The sequence below is a fragment of the Sphaeramia orbicularis genome, chromosome 16, assembly GCF_902148855.1.
Source record: "Sphaeramia orbicularis chromosome 16, fSphaOr1.1, whole genome shotgun sequence".
Lineage (NCBI taxonomy): Eukaryota > Metazoa > Chordata > Actinopteri > Kurtiformes > Apogonidae > Sphaeramia > Sphaeramia orbicularis.
Genome location: NC_043972.1, coordinates 35,183,778 through 35,202,886, shown reverse-complemented (window position 1 = coordinate 35,202,886; position 19,109 = coordinate 35,183,778). Strand labels below are relative to the sequence as shown.

Genomic DNA, 19,109 nt, shown 5'->3' with positions numbered 1-19,109 from the left:
AATTTTAACCAAGCAGGAAACATTTGAACTAGTGTCGATATACAGATATTAACATGCTCAAACTTCAATGAATGAAAACAACATTTTGTTCCAAATGCACCAAGCATTCACATTTAACACGAACATTTGACTTATATGATGGAGCCCTGCATACTTTTACACCATCTGATGATAACATAACCAGCTGTACTCTACCCTCAGGTTAACCAAACCAGGGCCAAATTGGTGGCAAAAAGTTTTAATACAATATTTAATTGAAAAACCCATCTGTTTTCATTCCTTAAGGGTTATTGTAATGATAATAACAGTAATAGTTGTGTAATACCATATACTGTGAAAGAGTGATATTTTTGAGACGCTATCTCACATCATTGCATCTCTACTATATAATATTGCAGAATACCATGAGAGGCGTACAGCTAATTTACACACTTCAACTTTTATTTATTACAACCGTTATCATCATTGCAAAATTCAAAAATGTAATGGTAGATTTTCTTCATATCATACAGGCTTTGTTTAAACACAAGGCCAAGTTTAGTTTCATGTGTGGCTGCAGTGTAACAGACCACATCTGATGATAATCATGGCCATCTGCAGTAGAGGCCAAAGTGCAGAATCTTAAACCAGACTACATCTGACCTGCCTGTCAAAGCAGGTGTGTGTGCTGCATGATACTTATGTGCTCTGTAAGCTGGGTTTGTGTGTGTGTGTGTGTGTATGTAGAGATGACGTGTTTAGGTTGGTTTTGTTTGCAATGTGTTCCGGTCCCCACCCGATTATAGCATGAAATTCCTCACACATTGTATAGCAATGGGGAGTCTCACATGTGGACAGACACACACAAATAAGCGCACACAGACAATAACGGACCAAAGGCAGAAGTCAGAGAGGCCTGTTAATGACTGTCGGGGACAGAAAGGGAGGCTGTGGCTGCAGGACTGTGGAGGTGTCAAGGCTTTGTGACAGATGCTGGTTGTAAAATGCCTTGCTCACAGGTTTATTGTTGTGAAAAAAAGTAACGATCAGATTCAGTTAGATTGATGATGCTTCTCTTTTTTTCCTTCTGTTTCATGCACACACATCTAGCCCCCATCCTGCCCCTGTCCTGCCCCCCTCTGAGCCCTAAAGCGAGTCTCCCATCAGTGACCCTCCTTTCCCTTTGGTTGGTGTCTCCTCCCCTTCCCGCTTGGATTTGTTCTTTTACTTCAGTTTCCTCCCGTGCTTGTTCATCGTACTTCACCTGTGCTCCCCTGCTCACTTCACCGACTGCTGTATGTGTGTGTGTGCACGTACCTGTGCATGGGAGCATATTTGTGTTATTGCAGGAGACAGAGGGAGGAGTGTGTCAAAGAGTGCTCACCTTTATACTTTCATTGCCTCTCTTTCTGCTCAAGAATATGATGGATGTTTCAAAACAGAGCGAAGGCTGAATATCAGTGCCAGCCACTGATGTTACTTTCACCTCCAAATGTGTGTGTGTGTGTGTGTGTGACTGCCTGTGCTTAAAGGCACTGGAGGTTATTTGATCTCATTGTGTTGTTGGAGAAGAGCCTGCTCTCTTGCTTTATGACCAGTGCTGTAGGGAGATATTCAGCTTCACCTGCCTCTCCTCAACAATCCATCATCCCTCTCTCAGCAGACAAACGCACTCCACTCATCTTATTACTTCGTCTACACACTCTCAGAAATATTTAAGACTTTCTCGCACTACCTCACACTTACACACAACGTAATGTATGCACATATTCTCAGACTCTTTCTACAGTTTGTCTTATAAACCTCAACACATGAGTTAAAGTGTCTGTTTCAGCTTGTATAAATGAGTGACACAGTGTGTGTGTGTTATAATTTGTTTAGTGTTTCTGCAAGTGATTATAAGCTGTTGCAGGGTGAAAGCAATGCGGCTCCTTCGTTAAGATGTTAAGTGTGTGGTAAACTGAACGGGAACGGGGACTCGGCTAATGACTGTTTCTGCACACTTCATCAGATTGCTCACTTGCAATATTGCCTCATATCACTCTCTGGCACCATTGGCGCTTAATAGTGTGTGTACGTTTGATAGTGTTTGCGTGCCTGTGTGTGTGTGTGTGTGTGTGTGTGTGCATACGTCTGATCACGTATTACTTTGTAGAGCCATTACAGTTTAATAGGCATAGTGGAATGCGAGGCGCGTTAATGCTCCAGCAACATGAAGTAATGACACAATAAAACAATTAAATATGGTGGAGGAGAATTACTTTTAGAACAAGCTGCACCTAGAAGCAATTTGGACTGAGACGGAATAAACAGAAAGTACAGATCAGGCTTATTAGGAGAGGAGAGCAAGCTCGTCTTCCCTCTCTCCCTTTCTCTCTCCCTTTCTCTCTCCCTCCCTCCTTCTTTTCATCTCCTTATCGGTTTCCATATCTCTGTGAGTATACATGTATATCTGCTGAATCATAGACTGAAGAATCACGGACAACTTTGCTTTGAAATTGGAGAGAGGGGATTTCTGAGCGGATAATGTGCATGTGCACGTGAGTGTATTTCAGAGAAGGAATAATGTGTTGGTTTATAAAGCACTAGTACTTTTATGGATGTTACTTTGACCATTTTAACCTAAAGCTGGTCCCTCCCATATGCCCTTTGTGATCTAACTTCAGAAAAAAATATATGGTCAATTGTGACGCATTTTTGATGTGTTTTAATTGTTGCACCATTTACACATGTACTTGTTAATGTAAAATATAATCTTACAAGTCAAGCAAGTTACTGTTTGTGGTACAGAAAGTAAAGTAATATCTAGCTTTGGGTGAACTGTCTCAGTGGACTACGGCTCTCGTGGCAAATGATACACATCACTAAGGTCAAAATGACCATTATCTCAATGTATTTCACCTCAGTCTTCATGAACAAGGTGAAAACATATTAAACAAGAAAAGCAGACCTCCACCAAGACAGATCTGTCATCTCCCCCCCGCCCCGATCGCCACCAAAATTTAATCATTTGTTCCTTGTGCCAGTATCAACATTTCATGAAAACTTCATGAAAATCTGTCCATAATTTTTTTGAGTAATGTTGCTTACAAACAAACATGCAAACACACAAAGCAAAGCGTTCACAATACCTCCTGGTGGAGGTAAAGAGGTAACATTTACTACAAATCTGGTCACAGCAACTCTGACCATATTGTGGAGAGGGACTGTTCAGATGGTGACACATCTGTGAACTTTGTGTTTGTGTAGTCTGTACATTTACTTATTTTCACAGTCTGATGCCTAAACAGATCTACAGCTGTGACTTTCTTGATTTATAAAAAAAAATTAGTAAATAACTAAATAAATAAATAAATAATAATAATAATAATAATAATAATAATTATTATTATTATTATTATTATTATTATTATTACTAAATTTTAGTCCTGCCAAACAATTACAATTTTTAATCAGATTAATCACAGGGTTGCTGTGGATTCATTTTGATTAATCATAGTTAAATATCATTCATTTTTAATCTATATTAATTGCGTTTCATTCTGCATGAGAAAACAGACTCAAGAAAGAAGGAAATATATATGCACTTAATGTGTTTGTCGCAAGCTGGGTGCCATGTTAGCTGAAGCCCTAGCAGAATCCCTGACTATCGTATGCTTCGTGTAATGTGGTATTTTAAGATGGAAGTGCTTCGATGAAAAGAAAATTCCTTCCTGCAGAGCGTGCAGAATACTTTGTGTCCGTCGAGTGTTCCTGTTTTTTTTTGTACTCAAATTTCCCATCCAGAGGGCCAACATGCTGTTTAGCATCTTCCATCTTTATCAGTTGGTTTTGCTGCCTTTTGTCACTACCGGATCAACTGCCCATTTGCACATGCGCAGCGGTAACTCTACTCGGACAAACTGCCCCAAATGCGTTGGCAGAGATGTTCAGAGTCATTCTGCACTGCAGATGGGTTAATTGCATTAAAATTTTTAATCGGATTAATCATGATGATGAATTAATCCACGTTAATATGTTAATTTTGACAGGCCTACTAAATTTTAAAACTGGCCTAATGTACATCATATGTCTAAATGAAATTAAATCAAATGGAATTTTAAAATTATTTGTCTCTTGCCATTGACTACGGTATAATTTTTTTCCATGGGGCACAACCAGAAGGACTAGGACTTCAGCTTTCTGTTCAGTGGGTTTGTTTTCATTTCATGTCCCACACTGACCAAGCTTCATGAAAATCAACAGCAGTTTCTGCATAGTCATGCAGCCAAACCACTGAGTGAGAGGTAACTATAGAGACTGTAACTATGATGTAACTAAATAGTTACAGCACTGCTAGTTTCTTTCATTTGGTTGGAGTGGAACTTCAGCATTTTGTAATGAATTTACTTGGATGTTTGAGTGACTGTACCACTAGTAGTTAATGTAAAATGTAAAGACACTTTTTTTTCAGCTTGTACTTTTTCTTTGTACCTTAATGGAGCAATGAAGACTTTTTAAAATAATGTACCAGTTAACAAAAAGGCAGCAGTAAGCAGGATGCTGCTCTAACAGCTGGTCAGTAACAAACTGGTCTATTTTTACCTCCACCAAGGAGGTTATACTTTCTTTACTGTTTGTCTGACACAAGAACTACTGCAATGATATTTATGAAGCTTGGTGGAAGGGTATGGCCTGGGAAAGGACAAACCCCTCAAGCTTTGGAGCAGAACCATAAAGGGGCAAAATCTGCCCCTTTTCACTTTTTTTGAAAGGTAGGGTGTTTTATCGAAGAACAGGACAGCGGGGCTTTGGTCATAGACGTATGTCCCTGAACAAGTCCCCTTCTCATCCTCTCCATGTGACTATGAACATGTTATAAAACACTAATGAGATGCATGATTTCCAAGGTTCATATTAATCACATATTGTCTGGTGTAAATTTAGTGCACTGTAGAAATCTAATCAGCACCAAACAAACTAACAGAGACATTTCAGGTCAGACCTCCAGCCATACACAGTGTCTGAACATATGTGTTTAATTGTTTACTTGTTTCTACGTAAGTGTAGGAGTCAGCGTGAGTCATCGAACAGACGGAGGAACCACAGGGATGGTTTGAGGTTATTTCATGTAGGTGTTTGTCCAAGAGTTGCTGTCTCTCTTGTTCGTCTTGTTCATCCTCTTCTTCTTCTTCTGCTTCTTCTTCTTCTTCTTCTTCTTCTTCTTCTCAGTCCTTCTGTCTTCATCCCTCCATTCACATGTGAATTTATGTAATCATTTATAGGGATCTGTTGAGAATTAGAGATCGAAAACCCATTTACAGAGGTTACCTACGTAAAGTCAGCCTATTTGTCTGCTGTGAAATCGAAACGTTACCCTTTGCCGCTCCCTCCTATTCTCCCTCTCTTATTTTCTGTCTCTAAAACTGTCTCGCCCTCAACCGGTCTCTCTTGGGGGGTCACGAATCCACAATGGAGAAGCGATAAGAGGAGCGATAAGACGATTGGGAAGAAATGAGGGAATTTGTTAAAGATAAGAGAGATGGACAGAGAGGTGTTTAGAGAAGAGTTAAGAGTAGACAGAGTATTAGGGTGTACTCACATTTGAAGAAGGATGGAGAGTAAGGCCATGTACACATAAATACGGCCACACTGTAAACAGTTTTTCTTCTTTTGTCTAGATTTTTCTTGTTCTTTATAGATGATACTACCAAGAAAATAGTTGCGTTTGTTTACTCTGAAATTTTGGAAAAAAAAACAAACAACAAAACAAACAAACTCCAAAAGCCACAAAGTCAATGAACTTAAAAAGCGGTGTGCTACAAACAATGAGAGCTGCAGCCACTGCTCCATTATTTAACTGCATGGAAAAATCAACACTATTTCTGGGGCTGGTTAGTATATTAAATTGATCTGATCATTATAGGTTTTGCTTTGTACAAAAATGCCTTAATTGCAAAATCACAATTGGTCCACTGGAGATCTTTCTTGCTCAACAAAAACTCAAAATGCCTGTTTGCTTGTTTATTAAGTGGGAGTGTGTTTTTCCAGTCATACATGGCAATTTTTTCTAGTAAAGAAACTTGAATTGTGTTTTATCTTCTGTTCTTCTGAGATTTATTTATTTATTTATAACACCCAGAGGTAAAAAAAAAAAAAAAAAAAAAAAAAAAAAATCATTTTAATAGATATCCAGGCAGTGTCAAATTTTCTCTGTAATTCCCTTTTGGAGTCTTGAACATTGTTTGAAAAAAAATAGGCAATCAAAAAACATCACAGTGTAGCATTGAGGAAAATTGTGTTTGTGTTTGTTAATGATTTGGTAAATCAATAATAAAGTAGTTGTTTGCTACAGACCAACTTAATTGTTCATTGCTTTTCCACATTTTCACATAAAACCTCAGACAGGAGCTGAATTGGTTATTTGAGTACTAATATTTATTTATTTATTTGTTAACTTTTCAATTCAGTTTTATTTCTATCTAAAATATCACAAATGGCTTTTTAACCTTCACAGTATATGACACCCTCTGTCCTTTGATCCTCAGCTCAAAGGAGAAAAACCTCCCTATACACACCCATAGCATATAACATCTAATTCTGTTGTATATGAATATCTTTACTTAAAAACAACGCAGTGGGATGTTTAAGATTTTCATGCTAATGTAAACACAATAATATTTAGTGTAATAGTTTTTAATTCTAGCTGCATTCATTTTGGTCACGCCACTTTCTGTTGCGTCTCTCTCTGATTGGTCAGTTTGTGTGTCAGTAAAGCTCATCAGGCACTCTCAAGTGTTATAGACAAAAAAAAATGGGTTGGGGGGGGTTGAAAGGGTGTTATTAAATGATGCGTGGCGACCAAGAGGAAGGTGGTTTGAGGATTTATGGTGAGAAATAGCATGATGTGAGTGTGAGAAAAGAGAGGAGAGTGCGGAATGATGGAAAACAGGATTAGATAGACAACGCCGCAGGGAAGTGGTTTGGGCCTGTAGCGAGGAGAAATGTGTGAGTGAGTAAAGTGACAGTGAGAGTGAGGCAGTGTACGACAGCAAGTGCATGTGTGTGTTTTTACAAGTGTGTGTGAAAGACAGAGAGGGAAGAGAGAAGAGGCACAAATGAGTCAAGGTAGGGAATCGGTGGATAAGCTGGAGCCGGGCAACGGAGGAAGGAGGATGGCGATGTGACGGGGAGAGGGGAAGGCGATGAACGGAGGCAGAGGAGGCAGACAGAAACGCCGAGGAACTGTAACAGAGTCTGACACAAAGCTCCGACCTAAGCTAATAGCCTGTCTATTAATATCGCCCGCTAATGACCGCCACTCCCTGTCACACAGCGCCACAGAGTGTAATCCTTATTCATCAGTTTTTAACTTTTACTTGCTGAATAAAGGTCCTAATAAAGCCTTTAAATATGAAGGAGAACAGAACAACCCTGCAGTGTGATAGCCATTTAAAAATGACAGAAGATCTGCAGTAGCCTGGGCCCAGTACGGAACCGGTGCAAAGGCTGGAGAGTTGCTGGTTTGAGATATGAAAGATGGGACAGTGATGGATTAACCTGATGGTCTGATGGGGAACAGCGCTGCTTGAAGAAAACACCACGGATAAGTCGGAATGTTGTTTCCAGTACCAGTGAGATGACAAACCTGGATTCCAGCGGGGCTGATTTGTGCAACACGCCCATGAGTTTGAAGGCTTATCAGAGTCCACAGCGCCACACAGCTGGAACGTTATCTCAACAGCAATCGCCTTCTCCCTTTATCCTAACAATTGTGAGGTAAACAGCTGAATTACCTCATTGACTTTTAGCACAGATTATTGTTTTGGTCGTACAGATTTTTGCATTCCTGGATGATGCTGCAATACCAGCAGCAGGCGAGTCCAGTTGAGCCCCTGCTTCTCAGGCCAGAGCTTTGGGCTTTGACGCTCCTCCTGTGCCTTTTGAATAACGTACAGAACATAAAGAAAAGCCATGTAGTGTAATTGGGTTTTGAAATCTTATATTTTTCACCCTTTCATTGTTGATTTAGTCTTATTGCGCGTGGTTAAAGACATTTTTAAATACTCCTCGTCGTACCTCTAGGGCTCATTAATTCCCATTCAATTACAAACAGCACAGAAAACCCCAGAGACATCTTCTTCTGTCAGTGAAGGTAATCAGTCAGTGTGAATGAGAAGCCAATAATTGTTTTTTAAAGTGTTGCATCAGCACGCAAACGTCAAGGTATAGAGCTTTGCAAACAAGTTCTGTTTCCCTTCCATATAAATCTACACATAATACAAATACAGTAAATAGAGCTGAATAGTTTATGTTTTGCTTTAAGTCTGATTCATTAAACCATGAAGGCCCTCAATTGATTTTTGGGTTAACAGGCTGGATGATGGGAGAGATCGCAAGAATGCATAAATACACTGTGAATTGTTTTGTTTTTTTTTTCCCTCTACAGATGTGTTAGAAGCTGTGTTTTCATACTTATGATCCAACAGACAGATATCTCAAATCCACAACAACCCATCGCAACGAAGATCCCAGCAGTTAATTAAACTGAAGTCTAAAAAATAAATCAATTCCATCTTTGAAAAGAAAAATGTTATTCTTGACGTTTATTATCTCGACAGATCTTTTTTTTTTTTTTTTTTTTTCCTGCAGAGACACTTAACATACGCTTCTATTTGCACACATGGGGTGAAGATTGAGGTTCAGTGTCTTACTCAGAGACATCTTGACATGTACACAGGAGACAGGCATTATAGAAATTTCATTTAGAAAGCGTGAAATTACACACTGTTAAGAGAAAAAAATGACATTAAATTCAGTCGATGGAAAGAGCAGTGACAGGACACACTATACCCACTATCTCCTGTCATTCCCCTTTCACCTCTCTATTGCTACCCCAGAATGTTTACCTTTATTTCTCTACTTTTGGCCTTAATCTCCCACACTGACTAGGTAAGGAAGAGATGTAAGGCTGACGGGCCGGTGCAACCTATATTTTCGAAGTGGCATGCCATTGCTTAGTCAAGCATCTCTGTATATGTAACACACTGCAATTAAAACTTCCTCATAGGATGCAGAAAATAGGGCACACAGGCAGGAGGTTTAAGTATGAAGCAAATCAAGAATGAGATCTCTCCTTCCTCCATCTCTTTTCTCTTCTCAGTCCAGACTTGTGCGTGCCTGTCTGCTTGCATCTCTTGAAACATCTCCCTGTTTATGTGACCCTTGGTAAATACACAAAAGCACAGTGCTAAGAAGCCAAAAAATACACACCATGTTTTTGCTTCATGTCCAGTCACACCACACTGTTCCCTATACAGGGGTTATATAAAGATACACACACATGCAAAACACCATACATGAGGTTATATCATCATGTCATGGTTAAACGGTGTCTTTATGCCTCTGGAACAAGGGGAGCAGTGAGATGTACAAACGGCTTCATATAGGCACAGTTGCAGCGAGGAGACACGGTGACGTGACAACACTGCTCGCTCTCCGCCATAACGACTGTAAAGAGATGGAGGGAGAGGGGGGAGGGGGCAGAGAGTGAAGTGGCAAATAAGTGGAGAGGAAAGAAACGAGTTGAGAGGGAGAGACGAGAGACAAGGGGTAATAAAGAGAAAGCAGAACGATGAAGGCTGACTCTGCATATTCACACTCAGTCGGAGGTCTGAAGTTTGGTGTGTTTCTTAGGCCTCTGAAACGTCCTCGTCTCATTTAGTTTCGATTCGTTTGTAACAGAAAACTGTTGGGCGAATATTAGGGGTGGGACAAAAATATGCAGTATTGAATTTACCCTATTGCATCAAATATGGACAATTTTATTCAAACATGCACGCACCAGACTCACCCTCATTAGAACAAGTCATTATACATGTTGAAAAGTAACTAAAATTAGGTTCTAGACACCAAATAAATACATCATTCTTACTTTTGGCCTTTTTTAGAGGTACTTACTGTGTGCCACTTCCATAGACATCATATGGTTGTAGATGATTGTCTTTCCGTGTATCAAGTATTGCAAAATATCTGTGTTCTTATCCCATTGTTATTGTGAGCTATGTACGATCACCCTGCGATTCCCACCCATGTTCGTAAAATACTTGCCACATACACACTTCTTATGTAGAAATGAACGACGGTCTGTTCCTCGTTACAGCTTGCATGACTCATTGCTTCAGACACAGGGTCAGCCAAACACACGCACACACACAGAGCACAGAGTTTATGCTGCAGGAAACATCAGCCCACTCCTCACCCTCCTATTCATTTTCTCTCTGACCTCTCTGACCTCTCGCTGTCTCTTTCTCTTTCTCTGACCACCAGGACTTCCCTCGCTCTTTTGTTTCACACATCACTCACTCTTCGTCTTTCCGCCAATTTTACCACCAACATCTTGAGTCTTTTTTTTTTTTTTTGTCTGCAACACACAGATAATTAGCTTTGTGTGCCTTGGCGATCAGCACACAAACAGATATGGAATCAGAAAGGCACTCAAACACAAAGACACACAACATAAACAGGGATTTAATTTGTGTGTTTATGCAAAGCCAGCATTTGCTATTCAAAGCAACAGACCACAACCAATTACAACCAATCCAATTACCTTGTACATGCAACACTTGATATCAAGAAAAGGTCTGCAAAGACTTCAGCGAACGGCACTGCGGTCCAGACGTGTGCATGTGCATGACTACGCGTGGATGTGTGTGTCGGTTGACCTGTAGGTTATTCCCCGGTTGGCTCATCATCATGTCTGATTGGCTGCTTGCCGGTTTTATCACATTGCACCAGAGACAGAAACAGACCTTGTGGCCTCTCACCCACAGGTCTTTCTCACTTTCACTCTCCCACTCTCTTTCTGTTTGTCTCTCGGCCCAACTGAGACGAGCTCAGAGCCCAGTGTTGGCTGACTTTGGTTTTGTCTGGCAGGCCAAGCTGTAGGGAAGCACTTTGATTGAAGAAACAGAACAAAAGCGTACACTGCCATCTTTGAAGCAGCTGTCCTGCGCATGACAGTCTGACACACACACACACACACACGCACACACACTCGGCAGACAAGTCCATGTGGATCGACTCACAAATATGCACACACCGACACATGTGTAAGTACACATTTGAGGGCGAATGAACCTCCAGGAGCATTTGTGACACCTGCAAATATGTATGCTCACACATTTTAAACAAATACTGTTCTCTCTCTGCCCCTTACACACCATCACACACACACCATCTGTGTATCTGTTCATTAACAGCTACTATTGTTGCTGCTAAAGCGTTACCTTAATTTGTCCCAGTTTTCGAGGGCATTCACTGCAGCAGCTTTTAAGGCCTTTTCACACAATATTTTTCACATAATTAAAAGTCCATTTTTTTGTCCATATTTGTATTTCTACGTAAGTAACTCTAAATAAGACCTCAACTTGTGTCAATTACATTTACACATCCAAATTTTTGCGCACCACTAAAGTTATCAGAAGTTTTTTTGTATTTTTTAAATGTGTCAAAATGGTTTTGAGAGTTTTTTAATGACAAGACCAATTTAAAGAATTCTCAAGAAGGTTTAAACACTGTGCAAACATACACTAGGCAAAGAGGCAGCCTGGATCTACTGGGACCTCCAGCACTGCCAATAAAACAAATACTCTCAGCTCTGGCAGAAAAGAGCACTGCAAATTATTTGATTCTTAACAAGATAAAAAAAAAAAAAAAAAAGATTTATAAATGTTAGATAATGTATCTTGTCTTTTAATTTCTTATTGTAAGTGTTCATACATCTGTAGACACGCTTATTTCTAGATATAACAATCTTAATTCAAGAAATGAAATTATCTTGCTGCATAAGACAGATTTTTCAATTCTTTTTAGTGATAAACCGCCTGATCACAGGACAAGTATGGACCATCATCCTGTATGTATGTTGCAGCGTTCTGAGGCTGTCTGGAATATCTGCAGGTCGAAAGGCTTTTCATCTATTGCAGTGGTTCTCAACTGGTTTCTCCTTGGGACCATTAAATTGAGACACACTTCAAAACATAGGAAATCAATTTTTCAACATCAACTAATAAGTGTATAATCAGCATAATTTTTTAAAGATATATACGCATTTTATTTCTGCATTCAGAGCACATTACTCTCATTATAAACTCAGTGAGCATCATTGCTGATTCTTGAAAATGAATAAAATTAACATCAGGACAGTGTAATATCTACAAAACTGACTGAACCGGCACTTGTAGAGGCTTTTTTTTTTTTTTTAATTCAACATGATGTTTCAATTTCAGATGATTTCTTATCCTCTTGTACAAACATTTGACTACATATCACACACTGGAGTTTCAATGCCTTTTTATCATCACTGTACATAAATCTTTATGTAAAATACTCATATTTGCATTTAAATCTTGCCTGAATCACAAAAATGCTTGCTTTAGCATGGCAACAACCACCATACAGCACATGTATCCGTCTCATATCAGCTAAGCACTTCAATAGATTTTTTTTTTCTCAAAACACACACTCTGTGACCCATTCAGAACAAGTGAGCAATCTACTTTTGGGTCACTGCCCACCGGTTGAGAAAGCTGAATTTGGCACGTATTTTTCACACTTTTTGCACTGTTTGGTCTGCATATGAACTCATGAAGTGTGTACTGAGAGGACTTAAAAATCATGCTCATTGTTGCTTCACGGCTGTGGCATATTTTCACAATGAATAGGATACTGATTCACATGTGTGTGACATGATTTCAATAAAAGGATTTTTTTTTTTTTTAAGTCTATGAAAAAGACTTACATTGCTGAAAGATTATTACTCTAGATGTAAATATTACTACTACTAGTACTACAAAAAAACAAAACAAAACAAAAAAACAACGATAATAATAAATCATGACAATATTGTGTCTTTGTTGTTTCCCTGATTAAGATGAAGGTGTATAAATGAAAGCATGTTAACACGAATGATGTGAAAACTTGGCCGACAAGATGAAATAGAGGAGAGCAGATGGGGTTGGCAGCCATTAGAGGTCTGTGGAGCTAAATGCACACGTCGGAGCATTAAGTAACACCAAGTTCAGAGTTCAGACTGCTGGGCGAGTGCAGGCCCACCGCTGTTTGTTCAGGTGTAATGATAAACATTACAGAAAACTAATGGACGGGCGTGTTGGTCGCCACGGCTTGCGACGCTGCTTTATCGTCTCTCTTAACACCCAGCAGCAGATTGCTCACAGCCTCCAGGTTGGAGGTCGCGCAGGAATGTGTGCTAAACAAATCAGCAGCGCACAGGCTGACAATAAAGCTCAGGTTTGAATTTCAATCAGTCCGTGACAGGGAGGAGGGATGGAAGGATGGAGGTAGGTAAGCAGAAGGAGGGCACTGATGAGAGGAGGAGAGATAGAAGTTAGGAGAGAAGGAGGACAGAGATGAAGGGGTCAGTCCAATAAGATAAGCGAGGGCAGGGAATGAGAAATGGAGTTTGAAAGTGAACACAGATGGAGATATTTTACATAGTCGCAGATAGATGGATGACAGGGGTGCAACGAGGGGACAGGGGCGGAGAGATAATTACAAAGATAGAGAGGAAAGTAAACGACAGGAGAAAACACTGTAAAGGGATTACAACTTTACACCACATTGGACAGATTGGCAGTGCCAGACACAGAGAGAGAGAGAGGACAGAGAGGTGGAGGAGACGAGGGGAACAGGTGAAGCCCAACAAAGAAAAGACCGGAAAGAATGTGTGTTTGAACGGGGGAAGGTCAGTAAGTGAGGGAGAAAGTCCTTGCCAGAAGGAACGAAAATGTCAAAAAGTAAACCCAGTTGATTCATTCCTCTTGGGTTTTTTTTTTTTTTTTTTTTTTGAGGTGTCAGCTGTGGCCGCTTATATTCTTTTCACACATCTGTGCTCTCGTGGATCATCAATCCTCAGCCATCTGCACACATACACACCACCGTTCATAAAAATACAACAGCGGCCTCCTAAGTCATAACAGCATCTTTTCATATTCCTGAAATTGGCTCAATCAAAGTGCTGTTAACAAGGCAGGGAGTTAGTCTGTCAAAACAGCTCCAGGTGAGCAGGTGGTGCTTCTGCTTTCAAAAGGGATATTTGCAAATGTCACACAGAGAGCAGCTCTGTACCTGTGACCAGTGAGGTTTTTTTTATTTTTTTTTTTTATATGAAACATCCACTCATTAAGTGTAAAACTAAGCTGACTGCTGAATATATTAATAAAGTCATTTTAAATCACCATTCTGGATTAAGTTTGGCTGAATTTGGCAAATGGGGTCCTGTATTTTGTGCCAAATTGCAATGATGATTGGATTGAAAGTGTCCAACTTGTTTCTTTTCCAAAACATGATTGAAAAAAAACAACTTACAAGCAAATGGAACATGTCGTTGAGAAAAGACATTGGCCAAACCTGTAGTTACATCCATTTTGCAAGGCTTGTGCCTCAGTCTTAGAAATTAAATGAAAACCTAAAGCATCCAAAATGGGCTTTTTGGACTGTAGTGTGATCCAAACCCATTTGCAGCATGACATTGGCTGCACCTGTGCTGAAAAGTTTTAGGGGGAAGTGATGGAGGGAAGAGGGAGGAAGGGCTGAAGGAATAAAATGATGAGATAAAGACGAAGCCCATCTTGTAGCTGTCCTGTTTGCGTGTGCTCGTGTCTCTGTCTGCATGGATGATAGAATATGACGCTGACTTAGTGTCAGACTCCTTGCTGACACATACTGTAGTTAGACAGAGATTAGAGAGATGTGAGGGTAAAGAGGGGAGCAGGGAAGGAGGAGAAAGGGAGAGAAAAGGAAGGAGAGGAAGAGATGAAAGCAAACAGATGGACAGATGTAAATACTCTGGTGTGTGCCCAGTGGTAGCCTCTGTTTTAAGTTGTTAATTCCATAATGATGATTCCCTCCTCAGTTATTCTTTCATCTCCCCTTTTATCACACTCTCTTTTTTCTTCTAACAGACCATTTCCTCTACATTGCTTTAGGGTTGCAGCAGTATACCATTTTAAGCTATACTGTGGTGTAAAAATTGATGCTTATGTACAATTGCTTATCTAAGGTATTAAAAAATGCAACTAGACGGAGAACCGCACCTGTGCCTGCTTGTTTTTCACTCCCATTTATGTTGTTCCAGTTTGATTTATTTATTTCTAAAGAGAGATAACTTTTTTAAAGGTCCTGCTCTTTCTCTGCTCCTCCACATATCTCAAACTTTTGTGCAAACAGAAAATGTACAGCTTTCTTTTTTATTTTCTTATTTTGTAACTTAAGATTTTTTACACATTCTTTCAATGAAAAATTGTTTTAAGTGTCATTGTAACCCATCCATCCATCCTTCCAGCCATCCATCCATCCATCCATCCTGGAGTCTATTCTAGCTACGTTCAGGCGAAGGCGGCGTACATCCTGGATACGACACCAGTTCACGGCACAAATGAATAACCTTTGACTCTCATGTTAATAATAACTGTAACACTATAAACTGTGACGCACTAAAACCATGACATTTTGTGGGTCAGTTATCATAAATTTTCAACCCTATCTTTGCTTTTGTATCTTGTTTATTTGTTGTCACCTTCTACAAAACCAACTAGCTGTGAGTCGGTCCTTTACAGATTTTCTGATATCCTGTCACTGTGACTTTGTCTCTCTCTCTCTCTCTCTCTCTCTCTCTCTCTGTGTGTGAGTCTCATATTAAATTTTAATTCCCTGCAGTAGAGGGCCAGAGAGCCTGATAGTGACAGAGGCTGACAGAGGCGTGGTGAAGAAAGTCTAGTGTCAGGAGAGTGACAGCTTAGAGGAGTGGCACATGTGTGTGATACAGACAGAGGAAAAAAAAGACATATGTTCATGTTTCTTTATGTCCTGACCCTTTCTGTTGTTATTACGCTACATCTGCTTGTAATCTCTTTAGATTAAGACTAGATATTTAACATGACGGAATATACACATGTCAAACCATCCTTCTCTTTGTGTGTCTTTGCATGTGTGTTTGAGCGCCTTTGTCTGTTATTGTGTGTGCACTGTCAGCAGAAACTTTGCACTGAAACTGATAAACCATTATGCACAATGTGGGAGTGCATGTTTATGTGCCATTTTGTGCGTATGTGTGTGTACAAGCCAACCTGTGTGTGTTAGGTTTAATGATCTTTTTTGATGGTCTGGTGTAGCGGATATTGAGATGGATGGTCCATATGCTCTTTATGGTCCATGCATATTTCATATTCCAGCAGCAAAGCAGAGCAGGCATTGCTTATATGGCCAGGATGTTGCACTGGAACGTGGGCTGACTTTATGAGAGCTCATATACGCATCCCACTGGTTTGTCCCCTTTGAATTAATACCCAAATACAAATAAATACAATACATTTCAGCACCCTCAAAGACACCTACATATCCATAAACATTAATGTTGCATATGGAGCATCAAACCTTAAATGCACCCATGTGGCCTCCTGACATATGATTCCCTGCTGTTGTCACTAGTGTGTGTTTCCAAGTGACAACACGTAAAAGACAGTAGTCGAATTAAAGTAATTATCTGCAGTATCTTCAGATAAAAAATGCTAACTTTTGTTCTCTCCATTTCTATTTATAAAATATAATAGTGAATCCACCAATACCCTTTTTCATTTCCTGTTCTTAGTTTAGAAATACCCCCAGGCACACAGAAAGTGATGCGTTTTTTTTTTTTTTTTCCCCATCCAACAGCAGCAGCAGCAGCAGTTTGTTTTGGAATAAACAGAGAAAGAGCTCAATTGTGAGAATACAAGGCAATAGTGAAATGTGCAGATACTCAAACCTCATCAAAAGAAAGTGCAATGAAAAAGACATCACAGGACTTCAAACTGTGGTAGCATATTTTAGAAAAGAGATTTTTTTAACCAAGGTGGGGCTGATTAGTTACTTTTAAGGATGCCGCCCAAATAATAAAAAAAGAAAGCAAATCTATGTGGAATACCACTTAAATGAAAGTAGTAAGTCACTGAGAAAGTGTGATGTTAACACAGACACAAGGCACTACACCCACACACCAACATACATGAAAAAATTGCTTTTTTTCTTTGTGTTTTTTTTTGAGGGAATAGCTTTGTCAGGTCCATGATATGGTAGGGTGGTTTGTCATATTTCCATGTTCACAGGCTCTTTTGATGTGAATATGATGTCTGTGTGATTGTGTGCAGTCTGTAAACATGCCTGAACATTACACACATGAAATGAGGCACGTTATTTGTAAGTTTTATTGTTCCCGATCGAATAGTAACCAGAATGACTCCAGTTTTGCAATATTTTCTGATGTTTTATTTACCGCTTATAATCTCAGGTGCAAGGTCCACATGAGTGCACATTTTGCTGACTGTCATAGGATGATTGACAGGTTGCCACCACACCGAGAGGCATATTGACTTCACCAGAGAGCGAGAGAGGGCGGGGACGGCGGATTGACAAGCCGGTAGAGGAAGACAGAGAGGCTGGGAGAGGTGTCATCGGAGGAGGAGTGAGAGGACGTCAAAAAGATTGAACCTGAAATGAAAAATTGAACGAGAGACGGATGGAAGGACACTGATAAGGATGGAGAGACAGAGGCAGAGAGTAGGCCAGCGCAAGTGATAGTGGGGGAGAAAGAGAGGAGAGGGAAATGGGAGAGGGATGTTCAACTGATAGACTGTCGAGTCTGACAGAGGCTGCTCATGTTCAGTGAAGAGAGGCAGCCACATCATCAAATACTGACACCGGCAACCCTGAACATCAACACACAAGTACACAAAGCCTGTAAAAGCCAAAGGATTTACACCTTAATATGCATAATGGTTTACTAACAGATTATACTCATGTTAATTATAATTGAAGGAGATGGAGTGCACTCTATTGTCACCTGCCCCTGAGATAAACTTCTTTTTTTTTTTTTTTCTGGTGAGTGATTCCATCCCCACCATTGTCCACTTCCACTTTCATGTTGTTGTATTGTTTAGATCAACTCTTACAGGCTTTACCGACTTGTCTCTGACAGGTAATTTACTGGAGTCACACTGAGCAGATGACTTGCCTCAAAGCAGCGTGTAACATGTTTTCAGGCCTGTGATAACAGTACGTACAATGAAAACTGACTTTTTTAGGAGAGCAGGAAACGTTTCTTCAACAGTGTAACACACACAATGTAGTTTTTGAAACAGTCCGTCACACTTTACAAAATTAGATCTCTGAATTTTACCATTTAATATAACATAAGTGCAAATTTCACCAAAATACACAACACATATCAAGTTATTTTTATGTATTTTAGTTGGAAAATGCTGCACGTTTTTCAGCTCTAAACTGAATGATTAATATTTACATATTCTACGTTTGGATTCACTTTAGTGAGGAAAAGCAACTTTCATCTTTTTAACAAGGTCATTGAACTTTTGTGGAAAAACCATATCAGATACAAATATTATCAGAGGGGATCTTTCCACTCTGAGTGCACCACACAAGCTTATTGTATGCAGAGTTAAAATCTAGCATTGATAGATTTGTGTGTCTTTCATCATGCAGCAAATCTTTTTGTCGTCGTTTTGTTTTTATCGCTTTGGTCTCCACACTGAGGAAGGTCTTAGCACTGAAACATCTGTGCTGCGCTCGTCTTTTATGTTCTTTGATCATGAATAAAAATAGAAAACTCTTGAGATGAAATGAGCTACAGCATTATTTTTTGGAGTACAGGCTTGTGTTTTTTTCCTCCCTCATTGTTTTACTCCATTGATTATACGCAGCAAAATTATTTTCCTAAATGGGTAATTGAGCACTTATCTCTTAGATTAGCATCGTGTCTCTCTCTGCATGCCTTAATTTCAGGCTTTTGTGCACGAGTATATATGAATGCGTTTAATTAATTCTCCATGACACAGTGCATTAAGAGACCTTAATGCTTGAAATGCATATTAGACTTCAATGTCAACTTCTGTCAGACTGGAATACATCGATGCATTTAAACTTAAACTTAAAGGCCGTATGCCAGTTCCTGTTTGTCTTAAGTTTTCTGTTTAGCTCTTGTGTGTGTGTGTTTGTGTGTGTGTGTGTGTGTGTGTGTGTGTATTTCAGAGTGTATCCATTTGTTGTAGCCTGATAATAACAGAGCTTCAATATGC

The 19,109-nt window shown here is 39.7% G+C and overlaps 1 protein-coding gene across 2 annotated transcripts in view; it reads left to right on the top strand.

Annotated features, from left to right (window-relative positions):
• efna3b (ephrin-A3b) overlaps nt 1-19,109 on the top strand; it is a 57,648-nt gene that overhangs the window by 16,837 nt on the left and 21,702 nt on the right. The window lies entirely within an intron of this gene.